Below are 26428 nucleotides of genomic sequence, written 5' to 3'. Positions count from 1 at the left end.
ATGGTGCCGTCAGCAACGATTTGGATTTCTGGATCACGGAGTGAACTACTTATACGATGGACTACTTGCTAGAGATGGGGTGCACCTTACGAAGACTGGTAAGCATGTATTTGGAAGTCGCCTTGCTACACTTGTAAGGAGAGCTTTAAACTAGAACAACATGGGAAGGGAAGCAAAAGACCAGAAAAAGCCATACACCTGACAAATGCTATTGAGAACTCTGCTATTAGAAGTGGAAAGGAAGAACAAAGACGAAAGAATCTAATTAATAAAAATATTGGAGAAAGAGAAACCAATCACAAACTAAAATGTTTCTATACTAATGCACAAAGCATGGGCAACAAACAAGGAGAATTGGAACTACTAACACAGGAAAAGAAATATGATGTCATTGGAATCACTGAAACTTGGTGGGACAATACACATGATTGGAATACAAGACTAGAAGGATACAACTTATTTGCAAGAAACAGACTTGATAAACGAGGAGGGGGTGTTGCATTGTATGTTAGAAACGCGTATATCTGCACAGAGATTGAAGCTTCAGAGACTGGGAGTTCTGTGGAAACTGTTTGGGTAAGAATACAAGGACAGAACAATGGAAAGGACACCATTGTAGGCATTTACTACAGGCCGCCTGTGCAAGCTGAAGACAAGGATGAACTCTTTATGCATCAAATGGCCAAGTTCTCCAAAAAATATGACATAGTTGTCATGGGAGATTTCAACTATCCAGACATTTGTTGGGAATCTCTCTCAGGCAAAACTAACAGGTCAAGGAAATTCTTATCCTCTCTTGCTGACAACTTTATCTTCCAAAAGGTAGGGGAGAAAACAAGGGGAACTGCTACCTTGGATCTAATCCTTATAAACAGGGAGGAAATGGTTGAGGAGGTAAAAGTGGCTGGAACCCTAGGAGATAGCGACCATGCTATTTTAGAATTTTGGATAACTAGAGGAGGAAGACCTGTGAAGACTCAGACGTCAAGGTTAGATTTCAGAAAGGCAGATTTTAAGGGATTCAGAAAGATAATTGGAGGGATCCAATGGCTGGATATCCTTAAAGACAAAAATGTCCAGGAAGGATGGGAAATCTTGAAAAATGAAATTCTCAAAGCACAGTTGTTAACAATTCCGAAAAGAGGGAAAAATAGGAAGCATTTAAGGAAACCAGGATGGGTGAACACAGAACTAAAGCACATGCTAAAAAGGAAGAAAAAAATGTTTATAAAATGGAAAGAGGGAGGCATATCTAAAGAAGAATATAATGCTGTCTGCAGAACCTGCAGGGCACAAATCAGATTATCTAAAGCTGACAATGAATTGAGGCTTGCAAGAGATGTCAAAAGCAATAATAAAGGATTTTGGGGATATGTCAAAAGTAAAAGAAAAGTCAAAGATGCTATAGGATTTTTACAGGATGAAAATGATGAAATGGTAAGACAGGATGTTGAGAAGGCTGAACTTTTAAATTCCTATTTTGCATCTGTTTTCTCTCAGAAAGGAAATGTAACACCAACTGTTATTCACTGTCCTATTAAGGGAATAGAAGAATCCAGGATATCTATAAACAGAAAGATAGTGAGGAAACACTTAGCTAACCTAAATGAATTCAAGTCTCCAGGTCCAGATGAATTACACCCCAGAGTACTGAAGGAGATAGCAGAAGAAATTTTTGAACCCCTCTCCATAATCTTTGAAAATTCTTGGAGAACAGGAGAAGTGCCAGAAGACTGGAGAAGAGCAAATGTTGTTCCTATCTTCAAAAAGGGGAAGAAGGTGAACCCAGGCAACTATAGGCCGGTGAGTCTGACTTCTATACCAGGAAAGATCTTTGAACAAATTATTAAACAACATGTATGTCAATATCTGGATAAGAATGAAGTGATTAAACAGAGTCAGCATGGGTTTGTAACTAATAAGTCATGTCAGACTAACTTAATTTCCTTCTATGACGGTATCACTGATTGGGTGGATCAAGGAAATGCTGTAGATATAATATATCTTGACTTCAAAGCATTTGACAAAGTCTCTCATACAATCCTTATTGAAAAAATGACTAAGTATGGAATGGACAAGGCAACTGTTAGGTGGATTCATAACTGGCTTAGTGATCGGACCCAAAGAGTGGTCGTAAATGGCTGCACATCCAGTTGGAAGAATGTCTCAAGTGGGGTACCACAGGGCTCTGTCCTGGGCCCTGTATTGTTCAACATCTTTATCAACGATTTAGATGAAGGAATTGAGGGTAAACTGATTAAATTTGCTGATGACACAAAGCTAGGAGGGATAGCTAATACTAGAGAAGAGAGAGAGAGGATTCAAAAAGATTTAAATAAACTGGAGAAGTGGGCAGCAACTAACAGAATGGTTTTTAACAGGGAGAAATGCAAAGTACTACATCTGGGCAATAAAAATGAAAAAAGCATATATAGAATGGGAGGAATAGGGCTAAGTGACAGCACATGTGAAAAAGACTTGGGTATACTAATAGATCACAGACTGAATATGAGTCAACAGTGTGATGCAGCAGCAAAAAAGGCAAATGCAATTCTAGGATGTATTAACAGAAGCATACAGTCTAGATCACGTGAAGTCATTATTTCCCTCTACTCCTCTTTGGTCAGACCTCATCTGGAATATTGTGTCCAGTTTTGGGCACCACATTTTAAAAAAGACATCAACAAACTGGAGCAAGTTCAGAAAAGAGCGACCAGAATGGTGACCGGTCTGTAAACCCTGTCTTATGAGGAAAGGTTGCAGGATTTGGGAATGTTTAGTTTGCAAAAGAGAAGACTGAGAGGAGACTTAATAGCTGTCTACAAATATCTAAAGGGCTGTCACATTGTAGAAGGATCAACTTTATTCTCATTTGCACAAGGAAAGACTAGAAGCAATGGGATGAAACTGAATGGGAGGAGACACAGATTAGATATTAGAAAAACCTTTTTGACAGTTAGAGTGATCAATGAGTGGAACAGGCTGCCACGAGAAGTTGTGAGTTCTCCTTCAATGGAAGTCTTCAAACAGAGGCTGGACAGACATCTGACTGGGATGATTTAGCGAATCCTGCTTTGAGCAGGGGGTTGGACCAGATGGCCCAGGAGGTCCCTTCCAACTCTACGATTCTATGATTCTATGATAGTAATATGGCCGCCCTTCTCCTCAGTGTGATATAGTAATATGGCCGCTCTTCTCCTCAGTGTGATATAGTGATATATATAGTAATATGGCCGCTCTTCTCCTCAGTGTGATATAGTAATATATATATAGTAATATGGCCGCTCTTCTCCTCAGTGTGATATAGTGATATATATAGTAATATGGCCGCTCTTCTCCTCAGTGTGATATAGTAATATATATAGTAATATGGCCGCCCTTCTCCTCAGTGTGATATAGTGATATATATAGTAATATGGCCGCTCTTCTCCTCAGTGTGATATAGTAATATATATATAGTAATATGGCCGCCCTTCTCCTGAGTGTGATATAGTAATATATATAGTAATGTGGCCTCTCTTCTCCTCAGTGTGATATAGTAATATATATAGTAATATGGCCGCTCTTCTCCTCAGTGTGATATAGTAATTTATATAGTAATATGGCCGCCCTTCTCCTCAGTGTGATATAGTAATATATAAACAGTAATATGGCCGCCCTTCTCCTCAGTGTGATATAGTAATATATATAGTAATATGGCCGCCCTTCTCCTCAGTGTGATATAGTAATATATATAGTAATATGGCCGCCCTTCTCCTCAGTGTGATATAGTAATATATATAGTAATATGGCCGCCCTTCTCCTCAGTGTGATATAGTAATATATAGTAATATGGCCGCTCTTCTCAGTGTGATATAGTAATATATATATAGTAATATGGCCGCCCTTCTCCTCAGTGTGATATAGTAATATATATAGTAATATGGCCGTTCTTCTCCTCAGTGGGATGTAGTAATATATCTAGTAATATGGCCGCTCTTCTCCTCAGTGTGATATAGTAATATGGCCGCTTTTCTCCTCAGTGTGATATAGTAATATATATAGTAATATGGCCGCCCTTCTCCTCAGTGTGATATAGTAATATGGCCGCCCTTCTCCTCAGTGTGATATAGTAATTTATATAGTAATATGGCCGCTCTTCTCCTCAGTGAGAGATAGTAATATATATAGTAATATGGCCGCTCTTCTCCTCAGTGTGATGTAGTAATATATATATAGTAATATGGCCGCCCTTCTCCTCAGTGTGATATAGTAATATATATAGTAATATGGCCGCTCTTCTCCGCAGTGTGATATAGTAATATATATATCGTAATATGGCCGCCCTTCTCAGTGTGATATAGTAATATGGCCGCCCTTCTCCTCAGTGTGATATAGTAATATATATAGTAATATGGCCGCTCTTCTCAGTGTGATATAGTAATATATATAGTAATATGGCCGCTCTTCTCCTCAGTGTGATGTAGTAATATATATATAGTAATATGGCCGCCCTTCTCCTCATTGTGATATAGTAATATATATAGTAATATTGCCGCTCTTCTCCGCAGTGTGATATAGTAATATATATATCGGAATATGGCCGCCCTTCTCCTCAGTGTGATATAGTAATGTATATAGTAATATGGCCGCCCTTCTCCTCAGTGTGATATAGTAATATGGCCACCCTTCTCCTCAGTGGGATGTAGTAATATATCTAGTAATATGGCCGCCCTTCTCCTCAGTGTGATATAGTAATATGGCCGCCCTTCTCAGTGTGATATAGTAATATATATATATTGTAATATGGCCGCTCTTCTCCTCAGTGGGATGTTGTAATATATATAGTAATATGGCCGTCCTTCTCCTCAGTGCGATATAGTAATATATATATAGTAATATGGCCGCTCTTCTCCTCAGTGTGATATAGTAATATATATAGTAATATGGCCGCCCTTTTCAGTGTGATATAGTAATATATATATATATTGTAATATGGCCGCTCTTCTCAGTGGGATGTAGTAATATATATAGTGATATGGCCGCTCTTCTCCTCAGTGTGATATAGTAATATGGCCGCCCTTCTCCTCAGTGTGATATAGTAATATATATAGTAATATGGCCGCTCTTCTCCTCAGTGTGATATAGTAATATAAATAGTAATATGGCCGCCTTTTCCTCAGTGTGATATAGTAATATATATAGTAATATGGCCGCCCTTCTCAGTGTGATATGGTAATATATATAGTAATATGGCCGCTCTTCTCCTCAGTGTAATATAGTAATATATATAGTAATATGGCCGCTCTTCTCCTCAGTGTGATATAGTAATATAAATAGTAATATGGCCGCCCTTCTCCTCAGTGTGATATAGTAATATATATAGTAATATGGCCGCCCTTCTCCTCAGTGTGATATGGTAATATATATAGTAATATGGCCGCTCTTCTCCTCAGTGTGATGTAGTAATATATATATATATATAGTAATATGGCCGCCCTTCTCCTCAGTGTGATATAGTAATATGGCCGCTCTTCTCCGCAGTGTGATATAGTAATATATATATCGTAATATGGCCGCCCTTCTCCTCAGTGTGATATAGTAATATATATAGTAATATGGCCTCTCTTCTCCTCAGTGTGATATAGTAATATATATAGTAATATGGCCGCACTTCTCCTCAGTGTGTTGTAGTAATATATATATAGTAATATGGCCGCCCTTCTCCTCAGTGTGATATAGTAATATATATAGTAATATGGCCGCTCTTCTCCGCAGTGTGATATAGTAATATATATATCGTAATATGGCCGCTCTTCTCCACAGTGTGATATAGTAATATATATATCGTAATATGGCCGCCCTTCTCCTCAGTGTGATATAGTAATATGTATAGTAATATGGCCACCCTTCTCCTCAGTGGGATGTAGTAATATATATAGTAATATGGCCGCCCTTCTCAGTGTGATATAGTAATATATATATATTGTAATATGGCCGCTCTTCTCCTCAGTGGGATGTAGTAATATATATAGTAATATGGCCGCTCTTCTCCTCAGTGTGATATAGTAATATATATAGTAATATGGCCGCCCTTCTCCTCAGTGTGATATAGTAATATATATATAGTAATATGGCCGCTCTTCTCCTCAGTTTAATATAGTAATATATATAGTAATATGGCTGTCCTTCTCATCAGTGCGATATAGTAATATATATATAGTAATATGGCCGCTCTTCTCCTCAGTGTGATATAGTAATATATATAGTAATATGGCCACCCTTCTCAGTGTGATATAGTAATATATATATATATATATATATATATTGTAATATGGCCGCTCTTCTCCTCAGTGGGATGTAGTAATATATATAGTAATATGGCCGCCCTTCTCCTCAGTGTGATATAGTAATATATATAGTAATATGGCCGCTCTTCTCCTCATTGTGATATAGTAATATATATATATATTGTAATATGGCCGCCCTTCTCCTCAGCGTGATATAGTAATATATATAGTAATATGGCCGCTCTTCTCCTCAGTGTAATATAGTAATATATATAGTAATATGGCCGTCCTTCTCAGTGCGATATAGTAATATGGCCGCTCTTCTCAGTGTGATATAGTAATATATATAGTAATATGGCCGCCCTTCTCCTCAGTGTGATATAGTAATATATATAGTAATATGGCCGCTCTTCTCCTCAGTGTGATATAGTAATATATATAGTAATATGGCCGCTCTTCTCCTCAGTGTAATATAGTAATATATATAGTAATATGGCCGTCCTTCTCAGTGCGATATAGTAATATATATAGTAATATGGCCGCTCTTCTCCTCAGTGTGATGTAGTAATATATATAGTAATATGGCCGCCCTTCTCCTCAGTGTGATATAGTAATATGGCCGCTCTTCTCCTCAGTGTGATATAGTAATATAAATAGTAATATGGCCGCCCTTCTCCTCAGTGTGATATAGTAATATATATAGTAATATGGCCGCCCTTCTCCTGTGTGATATAGTAATATGGCCGCCCTTCTCCTCAGTGTGATATAGTAATATATATAGCAATATGGCCGCCCTTCTCATTATTGTGATATAGTAATATATATAGTAATATGGCCGCCCCTCTCCTCAGTGTGATATAGTAATATATATAGTAATATGGCCGCCCTTCTCCTCAGTGTGATATAGTAATATATATTGTAATATGGCCGCCCTTCTCCTCAGTGTGATATAGTTATAATATATATAATAATAATAATAATCTTTATTTTTATATAGCGCTAACATATTCCGCAGCGCTTTACATTTTGCACGCATCACCACTGTCCCCAATGGGGCTCAAAATCTAAATTCCCTATTAGTATGTCTTTAGAATGTGGGAGGAAACCGGAATGCCCGGAGGAAACCCACGCAAACACGGGGAGAACATACAAACTCCTTGCAGATGTTGTCCTTGGTGGGATTCGAACCCAGGACCCCAGCGCTGCAAGGCTGCAGCGCTAACCACTGAGCCACCGTATAGAAATATGGCCGCTCTTCTCCTCAGTGTGATATAGTAATATATATAGCAACATGGCCGCCCTTCTCCTCAGTGTGATATAGTAATATGGCCGCCCTTCTCCTCAGTGTGATATAGTAATTTATATAGTAATATGGCCGCTCTTCTCCTCAGTGAGAGATAGTAATATATATAGTAATATGGCCGCTCTTCTCCTCAGTATGATATAGTAATATATATATATAGTAATATGGCCGCTCTTCTCCTCAGTGTGATATAGTAATATATATACTAACATGGCCGCCCTTCTCCTCAGTGTGATATAGTAATATGGCCGCCCTTCTCCTCAGTGTGATATAGTAATATGGCCGCCCTTCTCCTCAGTGTGATATAGTAATATGGTCGCCCTTCTCCTCAGTGTGATATAGTAATATATATAGTAATATGGCCGCCCTTCTCAGTGTGATATAGTAATATATATAGTAATATGGCCGCCCTTCTCCTCAGTGTGATATAGTAATATATATAGTAATATGGCCACCCTTCTCAGTGTGATATAGTAATATATATATAGTAATAAGGCCGCCCTTCTCCTCAGTGTGATATATTAATATATATAGTAATATGGCCGCTCTCCTCCTCAGTGTGATATAGTAATATATATAGTAATATGGCCCCTCTTCTCCTCAGTGTGATATAGTAATATATATATATATATTGTAATATGGCCGCTCTTCTCATTGGGATGTAGTAATATATATAGTAATATGGCCGCCCTTCTCCTCAGTGTGATATAGTAATATATATAGTAATATGGCCGCTCTTCTCCTCAGTGTAATATAGTAATATATATAGTAATATGGCCGTCCTTCTCAGTGCGATATAGTAATATATATAGTAATATGGCCGCTCTTCTCCTCAGTGTGATATAGTAATATGGCCGCCCTTCTCCTCAGTGTGATATAGTAATATATATAGTAATATGGCCGCTCTTCGCCTCAGTGTGATATAGTAATATGGCCGCCCTTCTCCTCAGTGTGATATAGTAATATATATAGTAATATGGCCGCCCTTCTCCTGTGTGATATATTAATATGGCCGCCCTTCTCCTCAGTGTGATATAGTAATATATATAGCAATATGGCCGCCCTTCTCATTATTGTGATATAGTAATATATATATAGAAATATGGCCGCTCTTCTCCTCAGTGTGATTTAATAATATATATATAGTAACATGGCCGCCCTTCTCAGTGTGATATAGTAATATGGCCGCCCTTCTCAGTGTGATATAGTAATTTATATAGTAATATGGCCGCTCTTCTCCTCAGTGAGAGATAGTAATATATATAGTAATATGGCCGCTCTTCTCCTCAGTGTGATATAGTAATATATATATAGTAATATGGTCGCTCTTCTCCTCAGTGTGATATAGTAATATATATAGTAACATGGCCGCCCTTCTCCTCAGTGTGATATAGTAATATGGCCGCCCTTCTCCTCAGTGTGATATAGTAATATGGCCGCCCTTCTCCTCAGTGTGATATAGTAATATGGTCGCCCTTCTCCTCAGTGTGATATAGTAATATATATAGTAATATGGCCGCCCTTCTCAGTGTGATATAGTAATATATATATACTAATATGGCCACTCTTCTCAGTGTGATATAGTAATATATATAGTAATATGGCCACCCTTCTCCTCAGTGTGATATAGTAATATATAGTAATAAGGCCGCCCTTCTCCTCAGTGTGATATAGTAATATATATAGTAATATGGCCGCTCTTCTCCTCATTGTGATTTAGTAATATATATAGTAATATGGCCGCTCTTCTCCTCAGTGTGATATAGTAATATATAGAGTAATATGGCCACCCTTCTCCTCAGTGTGATATAGTAATATATAGTAATAAGGCCGCCCTTCTCCTCAGTGTGATATAGTAATATATATAGTAATATGGCCGCCCTTCTCCTCAGTGTGATATAGCAATATGTATTATGGCCGCCCTTCTCCTCAGTGTGATATAGTAATATGGCCGCCCTTCTCCTCAGTGTGATATAGTAATATATTTAGTAATATGGCCGCCCTTCTCCTCAGTGTGATAAAGTAATATATATATATATGGTAATATGACCGCCCTTCTCGTCAGTGTGATATAGTAATATGGCCGCCCTTCTCCTCAGTGTGATATAGTAATATGGCCGCCCTTCTCCTTAGTGGGATATAGTAATATATATATATATATATATATATATATATATATATATATATATATATATATATATATATATATATATAGTAATATGGCCGCCCTTCTCAGTGTGGTATAGTAATATATATAGTAATATGGCCGCCCTTCTCCTCAGTGGGATATAGTAATATATATATAGTAATATGGCCTCCCTTCTCCTCAGTGTGATATAGTAATATATATATAGTAATATGGCCTCCCTTCTCAGTGTGATATAGTAATATATATAGTAATATGGCCTCCCTTCTCCTCAGTGAGATATAGTAATATGGCCTCCCTTCTCCTCAGTGTGATATAGTAATATATATAGTAATATGGCCGCCCTTCTCCTCAGTGTGATATAGTAATATATATAGTAATATGGCCTCCCTTCTCCTCAGTGTGATATAGTAATATATATATATAGTAATATGGCCTCCCTTCTCAGTGTGATATAGTAATATATATAGCAATATGTCCTCCCTTCTCCTCAGTGTGATATAGAAATATGGCCTCCCTTCTCCTCAGTGTGATATAGTAATATATTTAGTAATATGGCCTCCCTTCTCCTCAGTGTGATATAGTAATATGGCCTCCCTTCTCCTCAGTGTGATATAGTAATATGGCCGCCCTTCTCCTCAGTGGGATATAGTAATATATATAGCAATATGGCCGTTCTTCTCCTCAGTGTGATATAGTAATATGGCCGCTCTTCTCCTCTGTGTGATATAGTAATATATATATAGTAATATGGCCGCCCTTCTCCTCAGTGTGATATATTAATATATATAGTAATATGGCCGATCTTCTCCTCAGTGTCATATAGTAATATGTATAGTAATATGGCCGTCCTTCTCCTCAGTGTGATATAATAATATATATATAGTAATATGGCCGCCCTTCTCAGTTGTGATATAGTAATATATATATATATATATATATATATATATATATAGTGTAATATGGCCGCCCTTCTCCTCAGTGTGATATAGTAATATATATAGTAATATGGCCGTCCTCCTCAGTGTGATATAGTAATATATATATATAGTAATATGGCGGCCCTTCTCCTCAGTGTGATATAGTAATATATATAGTAATATGGCTGCCCTTCTCCTCAGTGGTGATATAGTAATATATATATAGTAATATGGCCGCCCTTCTCCTCAGTGTGATATAGTAATATGGCCGCCCTTCTCCGCAGTGTGATATAGTAATATATATATATATATATATATATATATATATATATACATAGTAATATGGCCTCCCTTCTCTTCAGTGTGATATAGTAATATATATAGTAATATGGCCGCCCTTCTCCGCAGTGTGATATAGTAATATGGCCGCCCTTCTCCTCAGTGTGATATAGTAATATATATAGTAATATGGCCGCCCATCTCCTCCGTGTGATATAGTAATATATATATATATATATATAGTAATATGGCCGCTCTTCTCAGTGTGATATTTCTAATATATATAGTAATATGGCCGCCCTTCTCCTCAGTGTGATATATTAATATATATAGTAATATGGCCGCTCTTCTCCTCAGTGTAATATAGTAATATATATAGTAATATGGCCGTCCTTCTCAGTGCGATATAGTAATATATATAGTAATATGGCCGCTCTTCTCCTCAGTGTGATATAGTAATATATATAGTAATATGGCCGCCCTTCTCCTCAGTGTGATATAGTAATATATATAGTAATATGGCCGCTCTTCGCCTCAGTGTGATATAGTAATATGGCCGCCCTTCTCCTCAGTGTGATATAGTAATATATATAGTAATATGGCCGCCCTTCTCCTGTGTGATATATTAATATGGCCGCCCTTCTCCTCAGTGTGTTATAGTAATATATATAGCAATATGGCCGCCCTTCTCATTATTGTGATATAGTAATATATATATAGAAATATGGCCGCTCTTCTCCTCAGTGTGATTTAATAATATATATATAGTAACATGGCCGCCCTTCTCAGTGTGATATAGTAATATGGCCGCCCTTCTCAGTGTGATATAGTAATTTATATAGTAATATGGCCGCTCTTCTCCTCAGTGAGAGATAGTAATATATATAGTAATATGGCCGCTCTTCTCCTCAGTGTGATATAGTAATATAAATATAGTAATATGGTCGCTCTTCTCCTCAGTGTGATATAGTAATATATATAGTAACATGGCCGCCCTTCTCCTCAGTGTGATATAGTAATATGGCCGCCCTTCTCCTCAGTGTGATATAGTAATATGGCCGCCCTTCTCCTCAGTGTGATATAGTAATATGGTCGCCCTTCTCCTCAGTGTGATATAGTAATATATATAGTAATATGGCCGCCCTTCTCAGTGTGATATAGTAATATATATATACTAATATGGCCACTCTTCTCAGTGTGATATAGTAATATATATAGTAATATGGCCACCCTTCTCCTCAGTGTGATATAGTAATATATAGTAATAAGGCCGCCCTTCTCCTCAGTGTGATATAGTAATATATATAGTAATATGGCCGCTCTTCTCCTCATTGTGATTTAGTAATATATATAGTAATATGGCCGCTCTTCTCCTCAGTGTGATATAGTAATATATAGAGTAATATGGCCACCCTTCTCCTCAGTGTGATATAGTAATATATAGTAATAAGGCCGCCCTTCTCCTCAGTGTGATATAGTAATATATATAGTAATATGGCCGCCCTTCTCAGTGTGATATAGCAATATGTATTATGGCCGCCCTTCTCCTCAGTGTGATATAGTAATATGGCCGCCCTTCTCCTCAGTGTGATATAGTAATATATTTAGTAATATGGCCGCCCTTCTCCTCAGTGTGATAAAGTAATATATATATATATGGTAATATGACCGCCCTTCTCGTCAGTGTGATATAGTAATATGGCCGCCCTTCTCCTCAGTGTGATATAGTAATATGGCCGCCCTTCTCCTTAGTGGGATATAGTAATATATATATATATATATATAGTAATATGGCCGCCCTTCTCAGTGTGGTATAGTAATATATATAGTAATATGGCCGCCCTTCTCCTCAGTGGGATATAGTAATATATATATAGTAATATGGCCTCCCTTCTCCTCAGTGTGATATAGTAATATATATATAGTAATATGGCCTCCCTTCTCAGTGTGATATAGTAATATATATAGTAATATGGCCTCCCTTCTCCTCAGTGAGATATAGTAATATGGCCTCCCTTCTCCTCAGTGTGATATAGTAATATATATAGTAATATGGCCGCCCTTCTCCTCAGTGTGATATAGTAATATATATAGTAATATGGCCTCCCTTCTCCTCAGTGTGATATAGTAATATATATATAGTAATATGGCCTCCCTTCTCAGTGTGATATAGTAATATATATAGCAATATGGCCTCCCTTCTCCTCAGTGTGATATAGAAATATGGCCTCCCTTCTCCTCAGTGTGATATAGTAATATATTTAGTAATATGGCCTCCCTTCTCCTCAGTGTGATATAGTAATATGGCCTCCCTTCTCCTCAGTGTGATATAGTAATATGGCCGCCCTTCTCCTCAGTGGGATATAGTAATATATATAGCAATATGGCCGTTCTTCTCCTCAGTGTGATATAGTAATATGGCCGCTCTTCTCCTCTGTGTGATATAGTAATATATATATAGTAATATGGCCGCCCTTCTCCTCAGTGTGATATATTAATATATATAGTAATATGGCCGATCTTCTCCTCAGTGTCATATAGTAATATGTATAGTAATATGGCCGTCCTTCTCCTCAGTGTGATATAATAATATATATATAGTAATATGGCCGCCCTTCTCAGTTGTGATATAGTAATATATATATATATATATATATATATATATATATATATAGTGTAATATGGCCGCCCTTCTCCTCAGTGTGATATAGTAATATATATAGTAATATGGCCGTCCTTCTCCTCAGTGTGATATAGTAATATATATATATAGTAGTATGGCGGCCCTTCTCCTCAGTGTGATATAGTAATATATATAGTAATATGGCTGCCCTTCTCCTCAGTGGTGATATAGTAATATATATATAGTAATATGGCCGCCCTTCTCCTCAGTGTGATATAGTAATATGGCCGCCCTTCTCCGCAGTGTGATATAGTAATATATATATATATATAGTAATATGGCCTCCCTTCTCTTCAGTGTGATATAGTAATATATATAGTAATATGGCCGCCCTTCTCCGCAGTGTGATATAGTAATATGGCCGCCCTTCTCCTCAGTGTGATATAGTAATATATATAGTAATATGGCCGCCCATCTCCTCAGTGTGATATAGTAATATATATATATATATAGTAATATGGCCGCTCTTCTCAGTGTGATATTTCTAATATATATAGTAATATGGCCGCCCTTCTCAGTGTGATTTAGTAATATGGCCGCCCTTCTCATCAGTGTGATATAGTAATATGGCCACTCTTCTCCTCAGTGTGATATAGTAATATATATAGTAATATGGCCGCCCTTCTCCTCAGTGTGATATAGTAATATATATAGTAATATGGCCACTCTTCTCCTCAGTGTGATATAGTAATATATATAGTAATATGGCCGCCCTTCTCCTCAGTGTGATATAGTAATATATATAGTAATATGGCCACCCTTCTCCTCAGTGTGATATAGTAATATATATAGTAATAAGGCCGCCCTTCTCCTCAGTGGGATGTAGTAATATATATAGTAATATGGCCGCCCTTCTTCTCAGTGTGATATAGTAATATATATAGTAATATGGCCGATCTTCTCCGCAGTGTGATATAGTAATATATATATATATAGTCATATGGCCGCCCTTCTCCTCAGTGTGATATAGTAATATATATAGTAATATGGCCGCCCCTCTCCTCAGTGTGATATAGTAATATATATAGTAATATGGCCGCCCTTCTCCTCAGTGTGGTATAGTAATATGGCGGCCTTTCTCCTCAGTGGTGATATAGTAATATAAATAGTAATATGGCCGCCCTTCTCCTCAGTGGGATGTAGTAATATATATATAGTAATATGGCCGCCCTTCTCAGTGTGATATAGTAATATGGCCGCCGTTATCCTCAGTGTGATATAGTAATATGGCCGCCTTTCTCCTCAGTGTAGTATATTAATATGGCTATCCTTCTCCTCAGTGTGATATAGTAATATATATATATATAGTAATATGGCCACCCTTCTTCTCAGTGTGATATAGTAATATATACAGTATAGTAATATGGCCGCCCTTCTCCTTAGTGTGATTTAGTAATAGAATCATAGAATGGTAGAGTTTGAAAGGACCTCCTGGGCCATCTGGTCCAACCCCCTGCTCAAAGCAGGATTCGCTAAATCATCCCAGTTAGATGTCTGTCCAGCCTCTGTTTGAAGACTTCCATTGAAGGGGAACTCACCACTTCTCGTGGCAGCCTGTTCCACTCATTGATCACTCTAACTGTCAAAAAGTTTTTTCTAATATCTAATCTGTGTCTCCTCCCATTCAGCTTCATCCCATTGCTTCTAGTCTTTCCTTGTGCAAATGAGAATAAAGTTGATCCTTCTACAATGTGACAGCCCTTTAGATATTTGTAGACAGCTATTAAGTCTCCTCTCAGTCTTCTCTTTTGCAAACTAAACATTCCCAAATCCTGCAACCTTTCCTCATAAGACAGGGTTTGCAGACCGGTCACCATTCTGGTCGCTCTTTTCTGAACTTGCTCCAGTTTGTTGATGTCTTTTTTAAAATGTGGTGCCCAAAATTGGACACAATATTCCAGATGAGGTCTGACCAAAGAGGAGTAGAGGGAAATAATGACTTCACGTGATCTAGACTGTATGCTTCTGTTAATACATCCTAGAATTGCATTTGCCTTTTTTGCTGCTGCATCACACTGTTGACTCATATTCAGTCTGTGATCTATTAGTATACCCAAGTCTTTTTCACATGTGCTGTCACTTAGCCCTATTCCTCCTATTCTATATATGCTTTTTTCATTTTTATTGCCCAGATGTAGTACTTTGTATTTCTCCCTGTTAAAAACCATTCTGTTAGTTGCTGCCCACGTCTCCAGTTTATTTAAATCTTTATGAATCCTCTCTCTCTCTTCTCTAGTATTAGCTATCCCTCCTAGCTTTGTGTCATCATATAATATATATAGTAATATGGCCGCTCTTCTCCTCAGTGTGATATAGTAATATGGTCGCCCTTCTCCTCAGTGGGATGTAGTAATATATATAGTAATATGGCCGCCCTTCTTCTCAGTGTGATATAGTAATATATATAGTAATATGGCCGCCCTTCTCCTCAGTGTGATATAGTAATATATATAGTAATATGGCCTCCCTTCTCAGTGTGATATAGTAATATGGCTGCCCTTATCCTCAGTGTGATATAGTAATATGGCCGCCTTTCTCCTCAGTGTGATATAGTAATATATATATATAGTAATATGGCCACCCTTCTCCTCAGTGTGATATAGTTATATATAATAGTAATATGGCCGCCCTTCTCCTCAGTGTGATATAGTAATATATATAGTAATATGGCCGATCTTCTCCGCAGTGTGATATAGTAATATATATAGTCATATGGCCGCCCTTCTCCTCAGTGTGATATAGTAATATATATAGTAATATGGCCGCCCTTCTCCTCAGTGTGATATAGTAATATATATAGTAATATGGCCGCCCTTCTCCTCAGTGTGGTATAGTAATATGGCGGCCTTTCTCCTCAGTGGTGATATAGTAATATAAATAGTAATATGGCCGCCCTTCTCCTCAGTGGGATGTAGCAATATATATATAGTAATATGGCCGCCCTTCTCAGTGTGATATAGTAATATGGCCGCCGTTATCCTCAGTGTGATATAGTAATATGGCCGCCTTTCTCCTCAGTGTAGTATATTAATATGGCTATCCTTCTCCTCAGTGTGATATAGTAATATATATATATATAGTAATATGGCCACCCTTCTTCTCAGTGTGATATAGTAATATATACAGTATAGTAATATGGCCGCCCTTCTCCTTAGTGTGATTTAGTAATATATATAGTAATATGGCCGCTCTTCTCCTCAGTGTGATATAGTAATATGGTCGCCCTTATCCTCAGTGTGATATAGTAATATGGCCGCTCTTCTCCTCAGTGTGATATAGTAATACGGTCGCTCTTCTCCTCAGTGTGATATAGTAATATATATATATATATGAATATTGCCACCCTTCTCCTCAGTGTGATATAGTAATACATATAGTAATATGGCCGCCCTTTTCCTCAGTGGGATATAGTAATATATATATAATATGGCTGCCCTTATCCTCAGTGTGATATAGTAATATGGTCGCTCTTCTCCTCAGTGTGATATAGTAATATATATATAATATATATATAGTAATATTGCCACCCTTCTCCTCAGTGTGATATATTAATATGGCCGCCCTTATCCTCAGTGTGATATTGTAATATGGTCGCTCTTCTCCTCAGTGTGATATAGTAATATATATATATATATATATATATATATATAGTAATATGGCCTCCCTTCTCCTCAGTGTGATATAGTAATATGTCCGCCCTTCTCCTCTGTGTGATATAGTAATATATATATATAGTAATATGGCCGCCCTTCTCCTCAGTGTGATATAGTTATATATATAGTAATATGGCCGCCCTTCTCCTTAGTGTGATATAGTTATATATATAGTAATATGGCCGCCCTTTTCCTCAGTGTGATATAGTAATATATATAGTAATATGGCCGCCCTTCTCCTCAGTGTGATATAGTAATATATATAGTAATATGGTGGCCCTTCTCCTTAGTGTGATATAGTTATATATATAGTAATATGGCCGCCCTTTTCCTCAGTGTGATATAGTAATATATATAGTAATATGGCCGCCCTTCTCCTCAGTGTGATATAGTAATATGGTGGCCCTTCTCCTTAGTGTGATATAGTTATATATATATAGTAATATGGCCGCCCTTTTCCTCAGTGTGATATAGTAATATATATAGTAATATGGCCGCCCTTTTCCTCAGTGTGATATAGTAATATATATAGTAATATGGTGGCCCTTCTCCTCAGTGTGATATAGTAATATATATAGTAATATGGCCGCCCTTCTCCTCAGTGTGATATAGTAATATATATAGTAATATGGCCGCCCTTCTCCTTAGTGTGATATAGATATATATATAGTAATATGGCCGCCCTTTTCCTCAGTGTGATATAGTAATATATATAGTAATATGGCCGCCCTTCTCCTCAGTGTGATATAGTAATATATATAGTAATATGGCCGCCCTTCTCCTCAGTGTGACATAGTAATATATATATAATATGGCCGCCCTTATCCTCAGTGTGATATAGTAATATGGTCGCTCTTCTCCTCAGTGTGATATAGTAATATATATAGTAATATGGCCGCCCTTCTCCTCAGTGTGATATAGTAATATATATATAGTTATATGGCCGCCCTTCTCCTTAGTGTGATATAGTAATATATATATAATTATATGGCCGCCCTTCTCAGTGTGATATAGTAATATATATATAATATGGCCGCCCTTCTCCTCAGTGTGACATAGTAATATATATATAATATGGCCGCCCTTATCCTCAGTGTGATATAGTAATATGGTCGCTCTTCTCCTCAGTGTGATATAGTAATATATATATATAGTAATATGGCCGCCCTTCTCCTCAGTGGGATATAGTAATATATATATAGTTATATGGCCGCCCTTCTCCTTAGTGTGATATAGTAATACATATAGTAATATGGCCGCCCTTCTCCTCAGTGGGATATAGTAATATATATATAGTTATATGGCCGCCCTTCTCAGTGTGATATAGTAATATGGCCGCCCTTCTCCTCAGTGTGATATAGTAATATATATAGCAATATGGCCGCTCTTCTCCTCAGTGTTATATAGTAATATATATAGTAATATGGCCGCTTTTCTCTGTGTGATATAGTAATATATATATAGTAATATGGCCGCCCTTCTCCTCAGTGTGATATAGTAATATATATAGTAATATGTCCGCTCTTCTCCTCAGTGTCATATAGTAATATGTATAGTAATATGGCCGTCCTTCTCCTCAGTGTGATATAGTAATTTATATATAGTAATATGGCCGCCCTTCTCAGTTGTGATATAGTAATATATATATATATATAGTAATATGGCCGCCCTTCTCAGTTGTGATATAGTAATATATATATATTAGTATGGCCGCCCTTCTCCTCAGTGTGATATAGTAATATATATAGTAATATGGCCATCCTTCTCCTCAGTGTGATATAGTAATATATGTAGTAATATGGCCGCCCTTCTCCTCAGTGGTGATATAGTAATATATGTAGTAATATGGCCGCCCTTCTCCTCAGTGTGATATAGTAATATATGTAGTAATATGGCCGCCCTTCTCCTCAGTGGTGATATAGTAATATATATATAGTAATATGGCCGCCCTTCTCCTCAGTGTGATATAGTAATATGGCCGCCCTTCTCCGCAGTGTGATATAGTAATATATATATATAGTAATATGGCCGCCCTTCTCTTCAGTGTGATATAGTAATATATATAGTAATATGGCCGCCCTTCTCCGCAGTATGATATAGTAATATATATAGTAATATGGCCGCCCTTCTCAGTGTGATATAGTAATATAGTAATATGGCCGCCCTTCTCCTCAGTGTGATATAGTAATATGGCCGCTCTTCTCCTGGTATTTTTCCCTCCTCATTTAAGCATGCCATCATACATCCACTACTTAAAAAACCATCCCTCGACCAAAATTGTGCCGCTAACTATAGACCTGTCTCTAATCTTCCCTTCATCTCTAAACTCCTGGAACGCCTGGTCCACTCCCGTCTTATCCGCTATCTCTCAGAAAACTCTGTTCTCGACCCTCTCCAATCCGGTTTCCGCTCTTTACACTCCACTGAAACTGCCCTCACTAAAGTCTCTAATGATCTGCTAACAGCTAAATCAAATGGTCATTACTCCATGCTAATTCTCTTGGATCTCTCTGCAGCATTCGACACTGTGGATCATCAGCTCCTCCTCACTATGCTCCGTTCCATTGGCCTCAAGGACACCGTTCTCTCCTGGTTCTCCTCCTATCTCTCCGACCGCTCCTTTACTGTTTCTTTTGCCGGTTCCTCCTCCTCTCACCTTCCTCTTACTGTTGGGGTTCCTCAAGGATCGGTTCTAGGCCCCCTCCTCTTCTCCTTGTACACTGCCCCTATTGGTCAAACAATCAGTAGATTTGGTTTCCAGTACCATCTCTATGCTGATGACACCCAATTATACGCTTCTTCTCCTGACATCACGCCAGCCTTTCTAGAAAACACTGGCGATTGTCTAAACGCTGTGTCTAATATCATGTCCTCACTATATCTGAAACTGAACCTATCAAAGACTGAACTCCTTGTATTTCCTCCCGCTACTAATGTACCTACACCCGACATTGCCATTTCCGTCTGTGGTTCCACTATTACTCCCCAGCAACATGCCCGCTGTCTTGGGGTCATACTTGATTCCGAGCTTTCCTTTGCCCCCCACATTCGATCACTGGCTCGCTCTTGTCATCTGCACCTCAAAAACATTTCTAGAATTCGACCTTTTCTTACTTTTGACTCTGCAAAAACTCTTACTGTTTCTCTTATTCATTCTCGTCTCGACTATTGTAACTCTCTTCTAATCGGTCTCCCTCTTACAAAACTCTCCCCTCTCCAATCTGTCTTGAATGCTGCAGCCAGGATCATATTCCTCACCAATCGTTACACCGATGCCTCTACCTTGTGCCAGTCATTACACTGGCTACCCATCCACTCCAGAATTCAGTATAAACTTATTACCCTCACCCACAAAGCCCTCCATGGCTCAGCACCACCCTACATCTCCTCCCTTGTTTCAGTATACCACCCTACCCGCGCCCTCCGTTCTGCTGATGACCTGAGGTTAGTATCCTCAATAGTCAGAACCTCCCACTCCCGTCTCCAAGACTTTACACGTGCCGCGCCAATTCTTTGGAATGCACTTCCCAGGTCAATACGATTAGTCCCCAGTCCCCACAATTTTAAGCGTGTCCTGAAAACGCATTTATTCAGACTGGCCTATCGCCTCAACACATTAACCTAACCTATCCCTGTGTGGCAGAGCCAAAAATTTTACCATAACCAGGTTCCCAGCATCATGTTCCCACATGCTTTATGCATCCATTAGCCCTCTGTGTCTGTACTGTTACACACTTAACATTATGGCTGGTCCATACAATCAGGGCAACTGTTACCACCCACCTTTCGTGTCTACCTCTTTCCTCATAGACTGTAAGCTTGCGAGCAGGGCCCTCACTCCTCTTGGTATTTGTTATAATCTACTGTATGTGATTATTGTTATGCTGTAATGTCTATTGTCTGTACAAATCCCCTCTGAAATGTAAAGTGCTGCGGAATATGTCGGCACTATAAAAATAAAATTTATTATTATATTATTATTATTATTCTCCTCAGTGTGATATAGTAATATATATAGTAATATGGCCGCCCTTCTCCTCAGTGTGATATAGTAATATATATAGTAATATGGCCGCCCTTCTCCTCAGTGTGATATAGTAATATGGCCGCCCTTCTCCTCAGTGGCATGTAGTAATATATATAGTAATATGGCCACCCTTCTCCTCAGTGTGATATAGTTATATATATAGTAATATGGCCGCCGTTATCCTCAGTGTGATATAGTAATATGGCCGCCTTTCTCCTCAGTGTAGTATATTAATATGGCCATCCTTCTCCTCAGTGTGATATAGTAATATATATAGTAATATGGCCACCCTTCTCCTCAGTGTGATATAGTAATATATATAGTAATATGGCCGCCCTTCTCCTTAGTGTGATTTAGTAATATATATAGTAATATGGCCGCTCTTCTCCTCAGTGTGATATAGTAATATGGTCGCTCTTCTCCTCAGTGTGATATAGTAATATATATATATATATATATATATATATATATATATATATATATATATAGTAATATTGCCACCCTTCTCCCCAGTGTGATATAGTAATACATATAGTAATATGGCCGCCCTTCTCCTCAGTGTGACATAGTAATATATATATAATATGGCTGCCCTTATCCTCAGTGTGATATAGTAATATGGTCGCTCTTCTCCTCAGTGTGATATATTAATATGGCCGCCCTTATCCTCAGTGTGATATTGTAATATGGTCGCTCTTCTCCTCAGTGTGATATAGTAATGTGTATATATATATATATATATCTATATAGTAATATGGCCACCCTTTTCCTCAGTGTGATATAGTTATATAGTAATATGGCCGCCCTTCTCCTCAGTGTGACATAGTAATATATATATAATATGGCCGCCCTTATCCTCAGTGTGATATAGTAATATGGTCGCTCTTCTCCTCAGTGTGATATAGTAATATATATATAGTTATATGGCCGCCCTTCTCCTTAGTGTGATATAGTAATATGGCCGCCCTTCTCCTCAGTGGGATATAGTAATATATATATAGTTATATGGCCGCCCTTCTCCTCAGTGTGATATAGTAATACATATAGTAATATGGCCGCCCTTCTCCTCAGTGTGATACTGTAATATATATAGTAATATGGCTGCCCTTCTCCTCAGTGTGATATTGTAATATATATATATATATAGTTAGTAATATGGCGGCTCTTCTCCTCAGTGTGATATAGTAATATATATAGTAATATGGCCGCTCTTCGCCTCAGTGTGATATAGTAATATATATAGTAATATGGCCGCCCTTTTCCTCAGTGTGCTGTAGTAATATATATAGTAATATGGCCACCCTTCTCCTCAGTGTGATATAGTAATATGGCGGCCTTTCTCCTCAGTGTGATATAGTAATATGGCCGCCCTACTCCTCAGTGTGATATAGTAATATGGCCGCCCTACTCCTCAGTGTGATATAGTAATATGGCCACCCTACTCCTCAGTGTGATATAGTAATATGGCCGCCCTACTCCTCTGTGTGATATAGTAATATGGCTGCCCTTCTCCTCAGTGTGATATAGTAATATGGCCGCCCTTCTCCTCAGTGTGATATAGTAATATGGCCGCCCTTCTCCTCAGTGTGATATAGTAATATATATAGTAATATGGCCGCCCTTCTCCTCAGTGTGATATAGTAATATATATAGTAATATGGCTGCCCCTCTCCTCAGTGTGATATAGTAATATATATAGTAATATGGCCGCCCTTCTCCTCAGTGTGATATAGTAATATATATAGTAATATGGCCGCTCTTCTCCTCGGTGTGATATAGTAATATATATAGTAATATGGCCGCCCTTCTCCTCAGTGGGATATAGTAATATATATAGTAATATGGCCGCTCTTCTCCTCGGTGTGATATAGTAATATATATAGTAATATGGCCGCCCTTCTCCTCAGTGTGATATAATAATATATATAGTAATATGGCCTCTCTTCTCCTCAGTGTGATATAGTAATATATATAGTAATATGGCCGCCCTTCTCCTCAGTGTGATATAGTAATATGGCCGCCCTTCTCCTCAGTGTGATATAGTAATATATATAGTAATATGGCCGCTCTTCTCCTCAGTGTGATATAGTAATATATATATAGTAATATGGCCGCCCTTCTCCTCAGTGGTGATATAGTAATATATATAGTAATATGGCCGCCCTTCTTCTCAGTGTGATATAGTAATATATATAGTAATATGGCCGCCCTTCTCCTCAGTGTGATATAGTAATATATATAGTAATATGGCCGCCCTTCTCCTCAGTGTGATATAGTAATATATATAGTAATATGGCCGCTCTTCTCCTCAGTGTGATATAGTAATATATATAGTAATATGGCGGCCCTTCTTCTCAGTGTGATATAGTAATATATATAGTAATATGGCCGCCCTTCTCCTCAGTGTGATATAGTAATATATATAGTAATATGGCCGCCCTTCTCCTCAGTGTGATATAGTAATATATATAGTAATATGGCCGCTCTTCTCCTCAGTGTGATATAGTAATATATATATAGTAATGTGGCCCCCCTTCTCCTCAGTGGTGATATAGTAATATATAGTAATATGGCCGCCCTTCTTCTCAGTGTGATATAGTAATATATATATAGTAATATGGCCGCCCTTCTCCTCAGTGTGATATAGTAATATGGCTGCCCTTCTCCTCAGTGTGATATAGTAATATATATAGTAATATGGCCGCTCTTCTCCTCAGTGTGATATAGTAATATATATATAGTAATATGGCCGCTCTTCTCCTCAGTGTGATATAGCAATATATATATAGTAATATGGTCGCCCTTCTCCTCAGTGTGATATAGTAATATATATAGTAATATGGCCGCCCTTCTCCTCAGTGTGATATAGTAATATGGCCGCCCTTCTTCTCAGTGTGATATAGTAATATATATAGTAATATGGCCGCCCTTCTCCTCAGTGTGATATAGTAATATATATAGTAATATGGCCGCCCTTCTCCTCAGTGTGATATAGTAATATATATAGTAATATGGCCGTCCTTCTCCTCAGTGTGATATAGTAATATGGCCTCCCTTCTCAGTGACGATATAATACCTCTGAGCACTGGGCATCTTGTACTTCAGTATTTTGCTCATTAGTGGTCGGGCTCAGCCTACTCACCTCGGCTGTGTCTCTGAGCACTGAACACTTTGTACTTCTGTGTCTTGCTCAGTGGTGGCCAGGCTCAGCCTCCTCACCTCGGCCGTGTCTCTGAGCTCTGAACACCTTGTACTTCTGTGTCTTTCTCAGTGGTGGCCTGGCTCAGCCGCCTCTCCTCATGTCTCTGAGCACCTTGTACTTCTGTATTTTCCTCAGTGGTGGTCGGGCTCAGCCTCCTCACCTCGGCCGTGTCTCTGAACACCTAGCACTTCTTTATTTTCCTCAGTAGTGGTCGGGCTCAGCCTCCTCACCTCGGCCATGTCTCTGAGCACCTTGTACTTCTGTGTCTTGCTCAGTGGTGGTCTGGCTCAGCCTCCTCACCTCGGCCGTGTCTCTGAGCACCTTGTACTTCTGTGTCTTGCTCAGTGGTGGTCGGGCTCAGCCTCCTCACCTCGGCCGTGTCTCTGAGCACCTTGTACTTCTGTGTCTTGCTCAGTGGTGGTCGGGCTCAGCCTCCTCACCTCGGCCGTGTCTCTGATCTACGTCCTCTGTAGACCGGGAACAATTTGGGACGTCTCAGAGTCGGGAAGTTTCTTTTGGCCATTTTGCCTGAGAAGGATGAGCTGCTAATAATTCAGTACATCCTGATAAAAGGTGGGGCATCCTGAGGCCACACCCTTCATTACACGTGTATACATCATCTGATCTGGTTCATCCAATCAGCATTAAGTGTTATACAAGAGGAGGCAGAAAATCTGCATAAAATGATGATTAGGTGACATCTGCACACGGGCATAAATAGACATCATAGCTGACGTTCTACTGTAGCCCCATCAAAAATATTAGGTGGGGTCACAGAAGAGCAATCTCACAACTTTGCAGCCCTTACAAAGTAACTTTCTTTGTTTCAAAGCCCCTAGATTCCCCTTTCATTTTCACCATAAAATATAATGCCAACAAGTGCCTCCCAAACACAATATGGTACCTCCATTGTGAGTTCCTCCATAGTACCCTCCAAACGTACAGTATGATGACCCTACTGTTACCCCCTTAACCCACCCAGCAAAGTTTGGTGACGCCATCACAGTGTAATGCCCCTACTGTGATCCCCACACATCCCTCCATACAGTATAATGGCCCCAACACAACTCTCCACACGGTTTAATGGCTTCCATTAGTCCCCACACAGTATTAATGACCCCACACTAACCTTCAGACTCCATAATTGCTTGCATGCAATATAATGGCCACCACATAGCCCAGCAAACACTATATTGACCCCTAAATAACTTTGCAAACAGTATGAAACCCCCCACATAGCCTTACAAACAGTATAAAAGCCCCCACATAGGCTTACAAACAATATAATGGGCCCCACTTTACCTTCCATATAATATAATGGGCCCCACATAGTCCTACAAATAGTATAATGGGCCCCATTTTGCCTTCCATATAGTATAATGTGCTCCACACTGGCTTCCAGATAATATAATGGGTCTCCACATTGCATTCATGCAGTATAATGGGCCCCACTTTACCTTCCATATAATATAATGGGCTCCACTTTTCCTTCCATATACTGTAGTATAATGGGCTCCACTTTGCCTTCCATATAGTATAATGTGCCCCACACTGCCTTCCAGACAATATAATGGGCTCCACATTGCCTTCAATGTAGTATAATTGGGCCCACATTGCATTCCATACAGTATAATGGGCACCACTTTACCTTCCATATAATATAATGGGCTCCACTTTTCCTTCCATATAGTATAATGGGCACCACCTGGCCTCCCATATAGTATAATGGCCCACACATAGCTTTCCATATAGTATAATAGACCCCACTATGTTTTATTGATTTAAATTAATACTCACCTCTCCCAGTTCCCCTGCTGCTCCTGTCTCTGCAGTGTGTGTGTTCTGAAGACCTTCCATGCTCATCACAGTGGGTGCAATGTAGTGACATCATTACACCCGCTGCACTGAGATACTGAGAGCTCAGACGTAGTGTCATCAAACAGTGT

General features: G+C 38.5%; 1 protein-coding gene across 2 annotated transcripts in view; it reads left to right on the top strand.

Annotated features, from left to right (window-relative positions):
* Positions 1–26428, top strand: part of LOC141075690 (uncharacterized) — a 74353-nt gene that overhangs the window by 43700 nt on the left and 4225 nt on the right. The gene's annotated exons all lie outside the window — the stretch shown is intronic.

Source organism: Dendrobates tinctorius, unplaced genomic scaffold, assembly GCF_039654945.1.
Source record: "Dendrobates tinctorius isolate UK_male_01 unplaced genomic scaffold, ASM3965494v1 ptg000367l, whole genome shotgun sequence".
NCBI lineage: Eukaryota > Metazoa > Chordata > Amphibia > Anura > Dendrobatidae > Dendrobates > Dendrobates tinctorius.
Note: the sequence above shows the minus strand (reverse complement) of the source record. Positions and strands in the feature narration are given on the sequence as shown.